General features: G+C 50.3%; 1 pseudogene across 1 annotated transcript in view; it reads right to left on the reverse strand.

Annotated features, from left to right (window-relative positions):
- LOC311132585 (very long-chain specific acyl-CoA dehydrogenase, mitochondrial-like) overlaps positions 1–15,489 on the reverse strand; it is a 48,484-nt pseudogene extending 32,995 nt beyond the window's left edge. Inside the window, exons 1-2 of the transcript in view lie at positions 15,369–15,489; positions 7,183–7,373 (exon numbers count right to left, since the gene is read on the reverse strand). The product of the transcript in view is annotated as a very long-chain specific acyl-CoA dehydrogenase, mitochondrial-like (transcript). The remainder of the gene's footprint in view (positions 1–7,182; positions 7,374–15,368) is intronic.
- Positions 15,490–16,975: the final 1,486 nt, after the last annotated feature.

A 16,975-nucleotide genomic window follows, 5' to 3' on the forward strand; every position in this document is an offset into this window, starting at 1 on the left:
CTGGCTCCCACTGTGTTGTGTGCGTGTTTGTTCTATGTTTGGTGTTATCTACTGGTGAGCGGGATTTTCCTCCCTGTGTGGAGTTTTTGTTCATTTGTTATTTACGAGTAAAGTACGTTGTCTACTAGCTCTGTGTCCTGCGCCTGACTCCCTCCTACCGCTACACACGGATGCCTGACACTTGGTCAGTCACATTGCATGTTGTGGTGGCAAGCTAAAGGAGCTAACTAGCTGTGTTAGCTAACGTTAGCTCAGTGAAAACTCTTGCTTGCAGCAGTTGAATAAAATATCTTCTTCCTCTGTCACCCGCCAGGTGAAAAACATATTATAAATCAATGTTATGATTTTATAATAAAATAAAATGCCATTATCCACGAGAACGATTTACGGCGCTGACAGCTGTTCTTCTCCTTCATCTGAAGAAAATTCAAAATTGCAATGGCTGTGTCACGAGATGGATTGGTAGATAAGTGGATAAGTGGGTGAGGGCGCTGGTGTGATCAGAACCACCTGCAGCGAGTTAGCTAATCAGACAGGTAGCTGGGGATTGGCTGTAATTTCCTTTAATGCCCTGTATTTTGTGATGTTAGGGGCTGGGAGTTGAGCAGAGAATGTCTCTCCGATGGGGATCGGTCCCCTATGCAAGTGTCCATGTCTTGGGTGTTTGCTGTGATTGCGCTGGACCAGTGTCTGTGGGACGAGAAGTCTTACTGGTGAATTCATGTGAGGAAGTGGGCGGCTGTGGAGCTGAGTGGTGATCCGGGAGCAGAGGCCCGAGAGGCATTGGTACAACGCACATCAAGGAGCTTTAGCTCCGCCAAGTAAGGGATGTAATTCTTCCTGTGTTCCCCTTACACTACTCTTACTCTCTCTGGGCCGTTTTGCCACTGAAAGCCACCATTGTCGTCTTCCTCTTGTTTAGCACCGGTGGGGCCATCGACGACGTCGCCAAGCAGAGTCTCAGACTGGGCACGCTCACTAAACAAACTACAATAGCGACCCCAATTACTATAGCTAACGATAGTTACCGGAGTGTAACGGAGCCCCATAGGGGAGCTCTGCTCCTATTGGTTTACCCCGCTGCCTAGGCAGCGAACAGCCTGAGACAAAATTATGCACACACCTACAGCCAATAGGAGTACAGGTGTCCCTATAAGAGGGGATGCTTCCCCTCAATCAGCCTCCCGAGATATTAACTTCAGAGAGACTAGAGAGGGTCGGCAGGGCCTTAAGTCCTATGGGGCTCCGCTCCACTCATAGAACTGGAGTTACACTCCGGTAACTATCGTTCTATATCGTGGAGCTCCGCCCCATAGGGGAGCTCTGCTCCTATTGGTTTAAGGCGGAGCGCAACGCTCCAAAATGTACTCCCTGCCGAGCCCAACACTTCCCATCGAAATGAAAAGGTTGGGCCTAGCAATGGCTGCGACCAAGTCCCGCAGTACTGCAACACACTGTGTCACAATATACTGCGTCATCGGTCCAAATCCGCCCCACCTAGTCCAATGGCATCACCAATGTCTAGTGGGCAGATCACAAGAACACGAGCCATACTAATCTGTACTAGCAGATAGATGGTACCTCAATATCCTGTTACAACAATATCGACCACTAATGGAATGACACAAAGTGTGACTCTACATTGTGTACACGGTAACCCGCCCCACTCAATCAATGGAACCCCAAAGATTAGTGGGCAGATCCCAGAACATGATTCATACTAATCTGAACAAGCAGATAGATGACGTCACATTCCGTCAAACTTGTCATGACCGGTCTAATAGTACCGTAACCAAGGTTACTACTATTATCCCTCATCATTCCGCCTCAACCCAGTTATTCACTGGTGGGCAGATCAATACATGCCTTCTACTGTACTGAACATGTCAGTCAGGAGTCATGCTAAAATATGTCCTTCTATCAGAAGCAGACCTGAAAGAGACCTGTCTCCTCTGTCCTGCATTCCTCTCTCTTAGCTCAAGTCCTCCCCCCAGCCACGCTGAGTACAGACTGAGCCAAAGAGTTAGAAGACATATCCAAGAGATAGAAAATGGATAAATGGAGACGGTGACGACCACGACGCCGCTGCACAGATATCCTGTTACAACCATACCAACCACTAATGGAATGACACATAGTGTCACTCTACATTGTGTATACGGTAATCCACCACACTCAATCTATGGAGGCCCAAAGATTGGTGGGTAGCATCCAGAACATGAGCCATACTAATCGATTAGTTACCGGAGTGTAACTCCAGTTCTATGAGTGGAGCGGAGCCCCATAGGGGAGCTCTGCTCCTGTTGGTTTACCCTCTGCCCTAAGGCAGCATCAGCCTGAGACAAAATTATGCACACACCTGCAGCCAATAGGAGTACAGGTGTCCCTATAAGAGGGGATGCCTCCCCTCAATCTGCCTCCCGAAATATTTATCTTCAGTGAGACTAGAGAGGGTCGGCAGGGCCTTAAGTCCTATGGGGCTCCGCTCCACTCATAGAACTGGAGTTACACTCCGGTAACTAATTGTTCTATATCGTGGAGCTCCGCCCCATAGGGGAGCTCTGCTCCTATTGGTTTAAGGCGGAGCGTATCGCTCCAAAATGTACTCCCTGCCGAGCCCAACACTTCCCATCGAAACGAAAAGGTCAGGCCTAGCAATGGCTGCAACCAATTCCCGCAGTACTGTAACCACTGTGTAAAATACAAGTGTCACAATATACTGCGTCATCGGTTCAAGACCCACCCCAGCTAGTCTAATGGCAAAACCAATGACTAGTGGGCAGATCACCAGAATACCGGCCATACTAATCTGTACTAGCAGATAGATGATACCTCAATATTCTGATACATCACTACCAGTCACTAATGGAATGACACAAAGGTGTCACTCTACATTGTGAACACGGTAGGCCGCCCCACTTACTCAATGGAACCCCAGAGATTAGCGGGCAGATCCCAGAACATGACCCATACTATTCTGAACAAGCAGATAGATGACATCACCCTCTGTCAACCTACATGCCTTCTACTGTACTGAACCTGTCAGTCAGGAGTCATGTCAAAAATATGTCCTTCTATCAGAAGCGGACCTGATAGAGACCCTGTCTCTACAGTCCTGCATTCCTCTCCTCCTAGCTCAATGTCTCCCTTCAGCCACGCTGAGTACAGACTGAGCCAAAGAGTTAGAAGACATATCCAAGAGATAGAAACGGATAAATGGAGACGGTGTCGACCAAGACGCCGCTCTACATATATCCTCTACCCCTGTTCCTCTGAAAAGGGCAGTAGAAGCTGCTACTCCATGAGTGGAGTGAGCTCTGATACCCTGAGGCAACTGTCGCCCCGCTGCCTCATAAGCTGTCTCAATGCCTTCACAAAGCCAATGAGACAGACGCTGTTTCGAAAGTGGTCTACCTAGTGCAGCAGCACCGTGACACACAAACAGCTGAGGCGATGACCTAATCGCTGCTGTGCGCTCAACGTAACACGCCAAAGCGCGTACTGGGCACAGGCGATGGAGCTTTTCCTCACTCCTCTCTCTATGAGGAGGAGGAGAAAACGCCCACAGCTCCACGGTCTGTGATCTATATGAACTCCTAATAACCTTCGGCACAAATGCCGGGTTAGGACGTAACACTGCTCTGCTCAGGTCACCATTGATGGCCAGACAGTCAGGTCTCGTCGAAAGAGCACACAAATCACTGACCCGCTTAGCTGTAGTCAAAGCGAGCAACAGTGCTGTCTTCATAGACAGCATCTTGAGGGGTATTTGATTCAATGGCTCGAACGGCGACTTACATAGCGCTTCGAGTACCAAAGCCAAATCCCACTGAGGAAGCGTGACTCTAGGTGTTGGCCTAAGTTGCCGCGTTCCTAATAGGAAGCGTTTCACTAGAGGGTGGCTAAAGACATTGTCTCTGCCAAACCCCTCATGACAAGCTGAAATCGCTGCTGCAAACACCCTAATGGTGGCGGGCGATCGCTGCTTATCAAACATAAGCTGTAGAAAAGAGAGAATACTCTCCACCTGACAGCTCATGGGGTCTACACCTTGTGTGACACACCATCGTGAAAACACGTTCCATCTACTGGCATACATCTTAGAAGTGGAACTGGCACGTGAACCCTGTATGGTCCTGATCACTGCGTCAGATAACCCACGGCGCTCTAGCCTGTCCCTCTCAGCAGCCAGGCCTTCAGTGGTTGGCCGATTATGGGCAATCGCCCTATCGTGCCCCCCGCCTGAGACAACGCGTCCCGTCGATGTGGAATTGGCCAAGGTGGCGCAATCAACATCTGACTCATCTCCGCAAACCAAGGAGCCCCTGGGCGATCGGGGGCTATCAGTATCACTGACAGCCCTCCTGACCTCACCCTGGCTAACAGTGGGAGAATGCAGGACAGCGGAGGGAATGCATACAGGAGAACTCTCGGCCACGGTTGGTGCGCGAAGGCGTCTCTTCCCAGTGGCGGTTCGTCCTGTTCCCTCAGAGAGAACCATAGAGGACATTGCGCGTTCACGCGTGACGCGAATAGGTCCACCTCGGCTCTCCCGAACTGTTCCCAAATTTGGAGAACAATGTCCGGATGCAGACACCACTCGTCGTCTCGAGGACCCCCTCTTGAAATGAGGTCTGCTCCTACGTTCAAGTAGCCCGGAATGTGTGCTGCTCTCAATGAGCGAAGGTGCTCGTGAGCCCACAGCCACAGTTCCTCTGCCGCCCGATGGAGAGCAGGAGACCTGACTCCTCCCTGGCGATTTATGTGAGCTACTGTGGTCCGGTTGTCTGACCAGACCAGCACATCGCGACCCCGAAGGGTAGACGCGAAGTGGGTCAGAACCAGTCGAACCGTTTCCAACTCCAAGAGGTTGATGTGGCGACTCGAGAGAGGCCACACACCTCCTATCGCTTGAGTCTGACATGTCCCTCCCCATCCCATCAGAGATGCATCTGTGAACACTGGGATGTAGGAGGACACCTTGCCTATTGGGACTCCGTGCGTAAGAACGCGCGGGTTTCTCCAATAGTTCAGATCTGCACTGAGCGAGAGTGGAACCACCACCAACCAATGACATTGTCGCAATGGGTCTAGTCTTAGTTGGGCGAACCATCGCTGCATCCTGCGCATATGCAGGAGTCCCAGCGGAACCACAGAGTGGGCTGACGACATGAGACCCAAAAGTGACATGATCGACAGCGCCGTCACCGTGTGATTCAGACGACACTTCCTCAGGGCTAGCAACAGGGCTACCCTTCGGGGGTCCGAAATTCGAGCCCTCATCCTCACAGTGTCTAGCTGTATCCCCAGGTAGACAATCTGATGAGTGGGCCAGGGCGCGCTCTTTTCCAATTCACAGCGAACCCCAGACTTGTGAGATGAATCACTGTCTGTGTTGTGTGAGTGATCGCCAGCTCTGCTGACGGGGCGAGAACCAGTAGATCGTCCAGGTAGGCTAGTAGCCGTATCCCCTGACGACGCAACGGTTCCAATGCCGCCTCCACACACTTGGAAAATGTGCGAGGTGCCAGGGCGTACGCAAATGGCATCCTCGTGTATTCGTACGCCACCCCTTGAAAGGCGAACCGCAGAAACTTCCTGTGACGCGGCTGAACCGGCACATGAAAGGACGCGTCCTTTAGGTCTATGCTCGTACAAAAGTCCCCTCTCTGGACACATTCCAGCAGACGTTTTGTCGTTAGCATTCGGAAGGGCCGTTTGGTTACGCTCTCGTTGAGAATGCGTAAATCCAAAATCGGCCTCACTCCCCCCGTCTTTTTAGGCACCAGGATATAGGGCGAATATAGCCCCTTGTTCCTTTGCTCCTGGGGAACTACTGTGACCGCCTCCTTCGCCAAAAGTTCCGTAATCTCTGAAACCAGAGCGGCCACTTTTTGGGGCGTTTTCATCACCGTCTCCACCACTCCCCTGAACGGGGGTGGGGTCCGATGGAATTGGAGAGCATAACCCTTCTGCAACGTCTGTTCTAGCCAGCGTGAGAGGGTACAGCTTCTTCGCCACTGCCAGCAATGCAGAGAAAGCGGCTGAGCACGAAGCTGTGGTGCATTCAGTAGGAAGGACCTGTATTCCTCTATGGCCCTTACCGCCACTGTTCCCCAACACTGAAGTGGTGGAACAGCCCAAGGTGGGCCTCCCGAGAAAGGGAGAGGAACCATCAATGCGTTCTGAGAGAGAAAGAGGAGCAGAGACGTCGGTTAAACTCGTAACCGTCGTATTCCTGCCTTCCTTGAACGCATCTTGGGTCTGAATTGCACTGACCGAGGCCACAGCCTGCGACAGGGCACCATCCCCGGCAAGCGATTGCGTCATCTTAGGTGACTGCAATTCGCTATTAGAGCCCTTCACTACAGCACTCCTAGAAGTCTGTAGTATGAGGTCTCTATGGGGTAAAACAAGGCGGCGCCTTGATACCCTCTTAACCTTCACCTTCTGTGTGTGTTCAACTCTGCTCCCCTGGTGGGTTGATTCACACTCAGTGTGGTGAGTACTAGCTCGTTTTGTCAGAGGAGCCGATACGTTGGTTATTCCCATAACCTTAGTGATCCGGCCCTCCGTGAATGTAGCATGGGTCTGAATCGCACTAACCGAGACCTTAGTCTGCGATAGTGCGCCATCCCCAGATAGATGCTGTGTCATAATGTCTGGGGGCGCCGATACTCTGGACACCTTCATGACCGCGGTAATCGGACCCTCCGTGAACGCAGCATGGGTCTGGCTCGTACTAACAGAGACCTTAGTCTGTGATAGTGCGCCATCCCCAAATAGCGGCTGCGTCATCATGTCAGAATCTGACAGAGACTGCTGCCTGCTATGTAGAGCACTTCTTATACATGAAGTGTTATGTGTACCTACTCTGAGTGCCTGTTCAGCAACGCACCCTCGGTGGGCTGAACGGCTCTTAGAGTGGTAAGGAAGAGAGGGTGAGATTTGAACGCTCTCGGACGTATTATGGAAAAGGGGCTCTTTTTTGACAAAGTCAGGTGGAGCCAACTCTTTATTGAATACATCAACAATAGCAATCACATCACCCATCCCTTCAACCGAAGGGTGGGGGGGAACAGTGGATACGTTCAATGTCGACGGATCCTCTATTCTCTCCCCCGCGTCCCGTCATGTGCGCCTCCTCTTGCCTCCCTTGGAAGGCCAGGTCGGCGTCCTCACCAATGTTCCCTTGCTGCCTGCAGCCGCCGGATGACGCCGAGTACGCCGCCTCGCTGTAGATCCCGGTCTACTCTGAGGGGCGGAGGTAGATGGCCTCTGTGACGGTGCCGGGCCCAGTCGCCCTGCCAATGGCAGGTGCTTGGCCAGCTGCTTCTTGTCCTCCTCCAGCTTAGAGAACCTCTCCGTCGCCTCTTTGACAGCGACCCCAAAGAGGCCGTCGTCAGAGAGGGGGGCGTTCAATAAAGACGTCCTGTCTGCCTCCTTCATGGAAGTCAAAGACAACCAGAGGTGTCGTTCCCCGACCACCGAAGTGGCCATCGACCTCCCCGCGCAGACTGCAGACGCCTGTGTTAGGTGAAGTATGGCGCCAGAAATCCTGGACGCCTCCTCCACCTCCTCCGGTACCAGCTCTGTCTTACCCGTGGTTAAACGGGACAGAGCGGCCGCCAAGAGGGCAATATTATTAGCTGCTGCTACAGCTTGGGCTCCCAAACTGAAGGACTTCTCTAACAGCAATGCTGTGAGACGGTCCTTCTGTGATGGCAACGTGGCCTTCTTGGAAGAGGGCCAAGGACTCGAACCCGGTACGAGATACGCCGCCATGGCGCTCTCTAACCTGGGGATTCCCTGACCCTGGAACCTTCCCTCCACTCTCGTGAATGGGAGGTACGCTTTGACCGGCGAACACGCCGCTAAAGGTGCCTCCCACGAGCCCTCGACGTATCTAGCCAAAGAAGGCATGGCAGGAGCCACTGGCTCTGCCGCCCTCCTTGGCCTGGAATAAGGTCCGCCCTCCATCATATCAACCTCCGGTGCGGAGGGAAGAGGGGGCAGCTTTATGTCCAGACGTCTGGCAGCTCTCTCAATGAGACCCGGAAAATCCAATCTCAGAGAGGCTGCAGCGAAAGACAGAGCTTCTGATCTCTCAGAGCTCGTATCCTCTTCGCTATAGGGACTACAAGCCCTCTCGCTATCCAAAGGAAAGGGGGGCTTGAAAGTATGAGGGATGGGGTCTGACTGTTCCATCGGAATGCCAGACCCCTCCTCAAAGTCCCTATCTTCCCCCGAGTCTGCGCCGTCAGACGACGCCTCTGAAGCAGAGGCTAGTATTGACAGCACGTCCTCAAGGGGGATGTTCTCCCTGAAAAACGCCCAACGCTGCTTCCTCTCCTTCAAAGAAAGGAGGGCGCAGGAGGCGCAATTCGGGGGACTGCAGACGCCTTCCTTGGCATGATGGGACCCCAAACACACGAAACATAGGTCGTGGTGGTCACCGGCCGCCATGGAAGTGCATCTGCACTGAGCTCTGAAAAGAGCTTTTGGGGGTGGGAAATCTCCCGGTGTGCTCATTTAGACGACGTTGATGACTGGAGTCTTCGTGCTTCTTCGTCTCTTCTTGGCTCTTCAGTCTAGTTCAGTCGCTGAAGATAAAGGGAGGCAGATTGAGGGGAGGCATCCCCTCTTATAGGGACACCTGTACTCCTATTGGCTGCAGGTGTGTGCATAATTTTGTCTCAGGCTGATGCTGCCTTAGGGCAGAGGGTAAACCAATAGGAGCAGAGCTCCCCTATGGGGCGGAGCTCCACGATATAGAACTGAACTAGCAGATAGATGGTGCCTCAATATCCTGTCAAAACAAAACCGATCACTAATGGAATGACACAAAGTGTCACTCTACACTGTGTATTCGGTAATCCACCACACTCAATCTATGGATCCCCAAAGATTAGTGGGTAGACTCCAGAACATGAGTCATACTAATCTGAACAAGCAGATAGATGACGTCACAATTCCGTCAATATTATATGACCAGTCTAATAGTAATGTAAACAAAGTTACAACCACTATTTCCCTCATCATTCCGCCCAACCCAGTTATGCACTGGTGGGCAGATCAATAACATGCCTACTACTGTACTGAAACACGTCAGTCAGGAGTCATGCCATATATGTCGCTCTCCTAGAAAAAGAGCGGACCTGATGGAGACCAGCCACTTCAGTCCTGCATTCTTTTCTCTTAGTTCAAGTCTTCCCATCAGCTACGCTGAGTACAAACTGAACGGGAGAGTTAAAAGACATCTCTAGAATTGAGGACATGAGCAAAACCTGAACTGAACACAGCAGACAGTTAATACTCTAATATCCCTATAACTACTGGTACTACAGTGTCGCAACACAAAGTGTCGCTGAACACTGTGCCTTCAGTAACCCACCGCCCCTAGTCCAAGGAAAGCAAAAACTAGTGGGCAGGAACGTAATACTTGAGCTCAACTGAACTGCACAAGCAGACAATTACCGCTCTAATATTCCTTTAATAACTGACGCTCAACAGTGATGCGACACAAAGTGTCGCTCCCCACCGTGTTGTCAGTAAAACTATTAGTTACCGGAGTGTAACTCCAGTTCTATGAGTGGAGCGGAGCCCCATAGGGGAGCTCTGCTCCTATTGGTTTACCCACTGCCCTAAGGCAGTATCAGCCTGAGACAAAATTATGCACACACCTGCAGCCAATAGGAGTACAGGTGTCCCTATAAGAGGGGATGCCTCCCCTCAATCAGCCTCCCGAGATATTTATCTTCAGCGAGACTAGAGAGGGTCGGCAGGGCCTTAAGTCCTATGGGGCTCCGCTCCACTCATAGAACTGGAGTTACACTCCGGTAACTAATCGTTCTATATCGTGGAGCTCCGCCCCATAGGGGAGCTCTGCTCCTATTGGTTTAAGGCGGAGCGTAGCGCTCCAAAATGTACTCCCTGCCGAGCCCAACACTTCCCATCAAATGAAAAGGTCAGGCCTAGCAATGGCTGCAACCAATTCCCGCAGTACTGCAACCACTATACCCATACGGGCGTCACAATATACCGCGTCATCGGTTAAAGACCCGCCCCACCTAGTCCAATGGCAATGCCAATGACTAGTGGGCAGATCACCAGAATAAAAGCCATACTAATCTGTACTAGCAGATAGATGTGCCTCAATATCCTGTGAAAACACTACCGACCACTAATGGAATGACACCAAGTGTCACTCTACATTGTGTACCCAGTAGGCCGCCTCACTCAATCAATGGAACCCCATAGATTAGTGGGCAGAAAACAGAACATGGGTCATACTAATCTGAACAAGCAGATAGATGACCTCACGTTCCATCACATTGTTATGACAGGTCTAATAGTATCGTAACCCAGTTACTACTATTATCACCCATCACTCCGCCCCACTCCAGTGAATCACTGGTGGGCAGATCAATACATGTCCTCTACTGTACTGAACCTGTCAGTCAGGAGTCATGCCAAAAGTATGTCTTTCTATCAAAAGCGGACCTGATGGAAACCTGTGTCCACAGTCCTGCTTTTCCTCTCCTTCTAGCTCAAGTCCTCCCCCCAGCCACGCTGAGTACAGACTGAGCCAAAGAGTTAGAAGACATATCCAAGAGATAGAAACGGATAAATGGAGACGGTGACGACCACGACGCCGCTGCACAGATATCCTGTTACAACAATACCAACCACTAATGGAATGACACACAGTGTCACTCTACATTGTGTATACGGTAACCCACCACACTCAATCTATGGAGGCCCAAAGATTGGTGGGTAGTATCCAGAACATGAACCATACTAATCTGAACTAGCAGATAGATGGTGCCTCCATATCCTGTCAAAACAAAACAGATCACTAATGAAATGACACAAAGTGTCACTCTACACTGTGAATTCGGTAATCCACCACACTCAATCTATGGATCCCCAAAGATTAGTGGGTAGACTCCAGAACATGAGTCATACTAATCTGAACAAGCAGATAAATGACGTCACAATTCCGTCAATATATATGACCGGTCTAATAGTAATGTAAACAAAGTTACAACCACTATTTCCCTCATCATTCCGCCCCAACCCAGTTATGCACTGGTGGGCAGATCAATAACATGCCTACTACTGTACTGAAACACGTCAGTCAGGAGTCATGCCATAAATGTCTCTCTCCTAGAAAAAGAGCGGACCTGATGGAGACCAGCCCCTACAGTCCTGCATTCTTTTCTCTTAGTTCAAGTCTTCCCATCAGCTACGCTGAGTACAAACTGAACGGGAGAGTTAAAAGACATCTCTAGAATGGAGGACATGAGCTAAAAACTGAACTGAACACAGCAGACAGTTAATACTCTAATATCCCTATAACTACTGGTACTACAGTGTCGCAACACAAAGTGTCGCTGAACACTGTGCCTTCAGTAACCCACCGCCCCTAGTCCAAGGAAAGTAATAACTAGTGGGCAGGAACGTAATACTTGAGCTCAACTGAACTGCACAAGCAGACAATTACCGCTCTAATATTCCTTTAATAACTGACTCTCAACAGTGATGCGACACAAAGTGTCGTCCCCCACGGTGTCGTCAGTAAAAAACCGCCGCAGCCAGCCTACAGAATAATCCAAAGGCTAGCGGGCAGATAACAGGACATAAAACCACACTGTTCTGATCCCTCAGACAGTCTGTATCTCCATATTCCCACACAACTGATCTTACAGTGAGGCGTCACAAGGTGTCGCCCTAGACCGTGTTATCAGTAAATCCGCCTCACTCAGTCTAAAGCTAACCAGAGACTAGTGGGCAGAGGGAACAATATGATGTCCTCTCCATCACCGACACAACAGTTATATAACCCAAGGTGCTATCATAACTTGTGTATTCAGCAATTCACCATCTTCAACCCGATGATTGCTGGGTAAAGGAATATACAAAAACATGACCAAACACTGCACTGAACCCTCAGACAGTAATAATGCTCTAATGTTACTTTAAGATTGGTTTAATAGTAATGTAATACAAGGTTACAAAAACTATTTCCCTCACCCTCCCGCCCCAACACAGTTATACACTGGTGGGCAGGTCAAAATACATTACCTCTACTGTACTGATAACCTCAGTCAGGAGTCATGTCTCTCTCAGAAAAAAGCCGGCCTAATGGGAACCCAGCTCCCTGGTCCTACATCTTTTTTCCTTAGTTCAAGTCCTTCCATCAGCTACACTGAGTGCAGACTGAACCAGAGAGTTAGAAGACATATCTAACAGGTAGAAATTGATAAAAGGAGACGGTGACAATCAAGACGCCGCTGCGCAATTATCCTCTACAAATGTTCCTCTGAAAAGGTAATAGAAGCCGCTACTCCACGAGTGGATTGGGCTCTTCTACCCAGAGGCAATTGCCGCCCTGCCGCCTCATCAACCGTCTCAATGTCTTACAAAGCCAATGAGACAGACGCTGTTTATAATGTGGTCTACCGAGTGCAGCCGCACCGTGACACACAAAAAGCAGCTGAGGCGATAACCTAATCATCGCCTTGCGCTCCATGTAGCGGGCCAAGGCGCGCACTGGGCACAGGCGATAGAGCCGTTCCTCTCTCCTCTCAACCTGGCGAGAGGGAGAGAAGGCCCACAGCTCTACGTTCTGTAATTTATATAAGCTCTTAATAACCTCAGGTATAAATACCGGGTAAAGACTTAACACCGTCCTGCTCAATCGCCATAAATGGCCAAGCAGTCGGATCTCGTCGAAAGAGCCCACAATCACTGACACGTTTAGCAGTGGTCAAAGCGAGCAGCAGTGTCTTCAAAATAACATCTTAAGGGGGATTAGAGCCCTCTTCATTACAGTGTCTAGCTGTATCCCCAGGTAGACAATCTGATGACTGGGCCAGGGCGTGCTCTTTTTCCAATTCACAGCGAACCCCAGACGCGTGAGATGAATCACTGTCTGTGTCGTGTGAATGAACGTCAGCTCTGCTGACGGGGCGAGAACCAGTAGGTCGTCTAGGTAGGCTAATAGCCGTATCCCCTGACGTCGCAACGGTTCCAATGCCGCCTCCACACATTTGGAAAACGTTCAAGGTGCCAGGGCGAACTCGTACGCCACCCCTTGAAAGGCGAATCGCAGAAACTTCCTGTGGCGCGATTGTATCGGCACATGAAAGTACGCGTCCTTTAGGTCTATGCTTGTACAAAAGTCTCCTTTCTGGACACATTCCAGTAGACGTTTTGTCGTCAGCATTCGGAAGGGCCGTTTGGTTACGCTCTCGTTGAGAGTGCGTAAATCCAATATCGGCCTCACTCCCCCCGTCTTTTTGGGCACTAGGAAATAAGGCGAATATAGCCCCTTGTTCCTTTGCTCCCGGGGAACTACTGTGACCGCCTCCTTCGCCAAAAGTTCCGTAATCTCTGACATCAGAGCGGCCACTTTTTCTGGCGTTTTCATCACCGTCTCCACCACTCCCCTGAATGGGGGTGGGGTTCGATGGAATTGGAGGGCATAACCCTTCTGCAACGTCTGTTCTAGCCAGCGTGAGAGGGTACAGCTTCGTTGCCACTGCCAGCAATGCAGAGAAAGCGGGCGCGCGCGAAGCTGTGGTACATTCAGTAGGAAGGACCTGTATTCCTCTATGGCCCTTGCCGCTGCTATTCCTCAACACTGAGGTGGTGGAACAGCCCAAGGCGGGCCCCCCTCAAAAGGGAGAGGAAATATCAGCACGTTCTGAAAGAATCGGGGGCCCTAATACGTTGGTTACGTCTGTAACTCTAGTATTCCGGCCCTCTGTGAACGTAGCACGGGTTTGAGCTGCGCTGACTAAGGTGTCAACCTGAGACAGAGCGCCTTCCCCGGATAGCAATTGCGTCATCATGCCATTGTCTGGCCGAGACTGCTGCCTGCCATGAGAACCATCCACTACAGTACTCCTAAGAGTCTGCAAAGTGCGGTCTCTAACTGGTACCACAAGGTGGCGCCATGATACCTCTTTATCACTAGTCACATGAGTCTGCTCAGCTGCGCACTCTTGGTGGGCTGAGCTACACTCAGAGTAGTGGGTATCATTGCGTTCTGTGTTAAACGGGGGCGCCTATACGTTGGTTACGTCCTGTAACTCTAGTATTCCGGCCCTCCTTGAACGCAGTATGAGTCTGTACTGCACTGACTAAGGCATTAGCCTGAGACAGGGCGACATCCCCATATGCAGATCGCGTCATCATGTCATACTCTGACTGAGACTGCAATCTGTCGTGTGAGACTCTCTCTACAGAGCTCCTAGGAGTCTGTGACATGAGGTCTCTCCTCGGTAACACAGGGCTGTGCCCTAATACCTTCCTCACATTCGCCTCCTGTGTATGCTCAGTTACACACCTCTGGTGAGTCGAGCTACATACAGAGTGGTGAGAATCAATACGTTCTGTGAGAACAGGGGGCGCCGATACGTTGGTTACACCCGTAACTCTAGTATTCCGGCCCTCCTTGAACGCAGCACGGTTCTGAGCCGCCCTGACTAAGGCACTAGCCTGAGACAGAGCGCCCTCTCCATGCATAGGTCGCGTCATCATGTCATCCTCTGACTGAGAATGCAACCTGTTGTGTGAGACTCTCTCTACAGTACCCCTAAGAGTCTGTGACATGAGGTCTCTATGAGGTAACACAAGGCGGCGCCTTGATACTCTTTAATCTTCACCTCCTGTGTGTACTCAGCTCTGCACCCCTGGTGGGCTGAGCTACACTCAAGAGTGGTGAACATGAGCGCGTTCTGTGAGAAAAACGGGGGCGCCGATACGTTGGTTACATCCGTAACTCTAGTATTCCGGCCCTCCGTGAACGCAGCACGGGTCTGAACTGCACTGACTGAGGCGTTAGCCTGAGACAGAGCGCCGTCCCGAATAGCGGTCGCGTCATCATGCCATTATCTGGCTGAGACTGCAGCCTGCTATGTGAGACACTCACTACAGCACTCCTAGAAGTCTGTAAAGTGAGGTCTTATGAGGTAACACAATGGGGCACCTTGATACCTTTCTTTTTTACACCTGCCTCATGTGTGTGCTTAGCTACGCACCCTTGGTGGTTTGAGCTACACTCTGTGGTGGGAGAGAGACATAGAGAGTGAAGGGTTCTGAACATTCTCAGACGTGTTATGGAAAAGGGGCTCTCTTGTGACAAAGTCAGGTGGAGCCAACTCTATTGCACACATCAACAAAAACATTCTCCTCCATACCCTCAACGGTAGGGTGGGGGGGGGGGGGGGGGCAGTGGGCACAGTCACACCAGGCGCTGCGCCGCCTTCCGTTCTCTCCCCCTCGCCATGTCATAAACGGCGTCTCTTCTGGCCGCCCTTCGGGTGATGCCAGGATGACGCTTTAATGACCTCTCTCACCTGCGGAATGGTCGGCACCTCTGGCGCTGCAGGAGGGGCGGCTCCCTTGCTGCTGGAGGCCGCCGTCTGACGCCGGGCACGATGACGAGCAGTAGCGAGAGTGAGGGCCGCCCTCCATCATGTCCACTTCCGGGTTGGATGGAATGGGGGGCAGCTTAATCTCCAGCCGTTTAGCAGCCCTCTCAAGGAGACCTGGAAATTCAGAGCGCAGAGAGGCTGTGGCGTCATCATCCAGGGCTGTAAATGACCTCACACTTTCCTGAGGGAAAAAGGGGTGTTAAACATCTGGGTCAGTGTAATGAATTGTTCCAATAGAATATTCATTTCTTCCCCAATAGCCCTGTCATCTCCTGAGTCAGCGCCTTCAGATGATGCCTCAGAAGCTGAGACTAACACTGATAGCACATCCTCAAGAGGAATATCCTCCCTAAAAAATGCCCAACGCTGCTTCCTCTCCTTCAAAAAAGGAGGGCGCAGCTGGCACATAGTGGGGGATTAATGAGGCCGTCCCTGGCGTGCTGTGTCCCTCAACACACGAAACATAAGTCGTGGGGGTCGACAGCCGCCAAGAGGAACAGCGACATTGAGCTCTGAAAATAGCTTTTGTGGGTGTAAAAACTTGGTGTGCTCATTTTAGGACGACGTTGATGACCTGGAAAATCGACTGCGTATTCTTCATCCTGAGTCTTCGTCTCTTCTTGGCTTCTTCAGTCTAGTCCAGTCGCTGAAGATAAAGGGAGGCTGATTGAGGGGAAGCGTCCCCTCTTATAGGGACACCTGTACTCCTATTGGCTGCAGGTGTGTGCATAATTTTGTCTCAGGCTGATACTGCCTTAGGGCAGTGGGTAAACCAATAGGAGCAGAGCTCCCCTATGGGGTGGAGCTCCACGATATAGAACCAATGGCCATTAGTGTTGCTGAACATATCCTTGAGGAAGTTGTACTTGAAAAAATTGTCATTTCGTACAATATATAAAAAAAGGACCTACAATAATTCATCACCATGTGTAATATCCCTTATTTAGTATGTGAATTAAAAAGTGTACATAATTGATGTGCACTCACCTCCCTTGTACAAACACAAACCACAATGGCAAGTATAACCATCATGACTGAAATTACGACGGCTGCAACATGAAGGGGCCAATCACGATTCTCCATACCGAAGCCTGATATATTGAAATATATTTCAAATACATACAGTACCAGTCAAAAGTTTGGAACACCTACTCATTCAAGGGTTTTTCTTTATTTTAACTATTTTCAACATTGTAGAATAATAGTGAAGAAATCAAAACTATGAAATAAAACATATGGAATCATGTAGTAACCAAAAAAGTGTTAAACAAATCAAATTATATTTGAGATTCTTCAAGTAGCCACCCTTTGCCTTTATGACAGCTTTGCACTAGGCAAAATATACACTGGAGTTGCTTACCAAGACGACATTGAATGTTCCTGAGTGGCCTAGTTACAGTTTTGATTTAAAATCGGTTTGAAAGTCTATGGCAAGACTTGAAAATGGCTGTCGAGCAATGATCAACAACCAACTTGACAGAGCGTAATGGTCAAATATCTGCAATATTAGACTTGAAAATAATAATCCA

Source organism: Coregonus lavaretus (genome assembly GCF_964263955.1).
Source record: "Coregonus lavaretus genome assembly, chromosome: 7".
Classification (NCBI taxonomy): Eukaryota; Metazoa; Chordata; class Actinopteri; order Salmoniformes; family Salmonidae; genus Coregonus; species Coregonus lavaretus.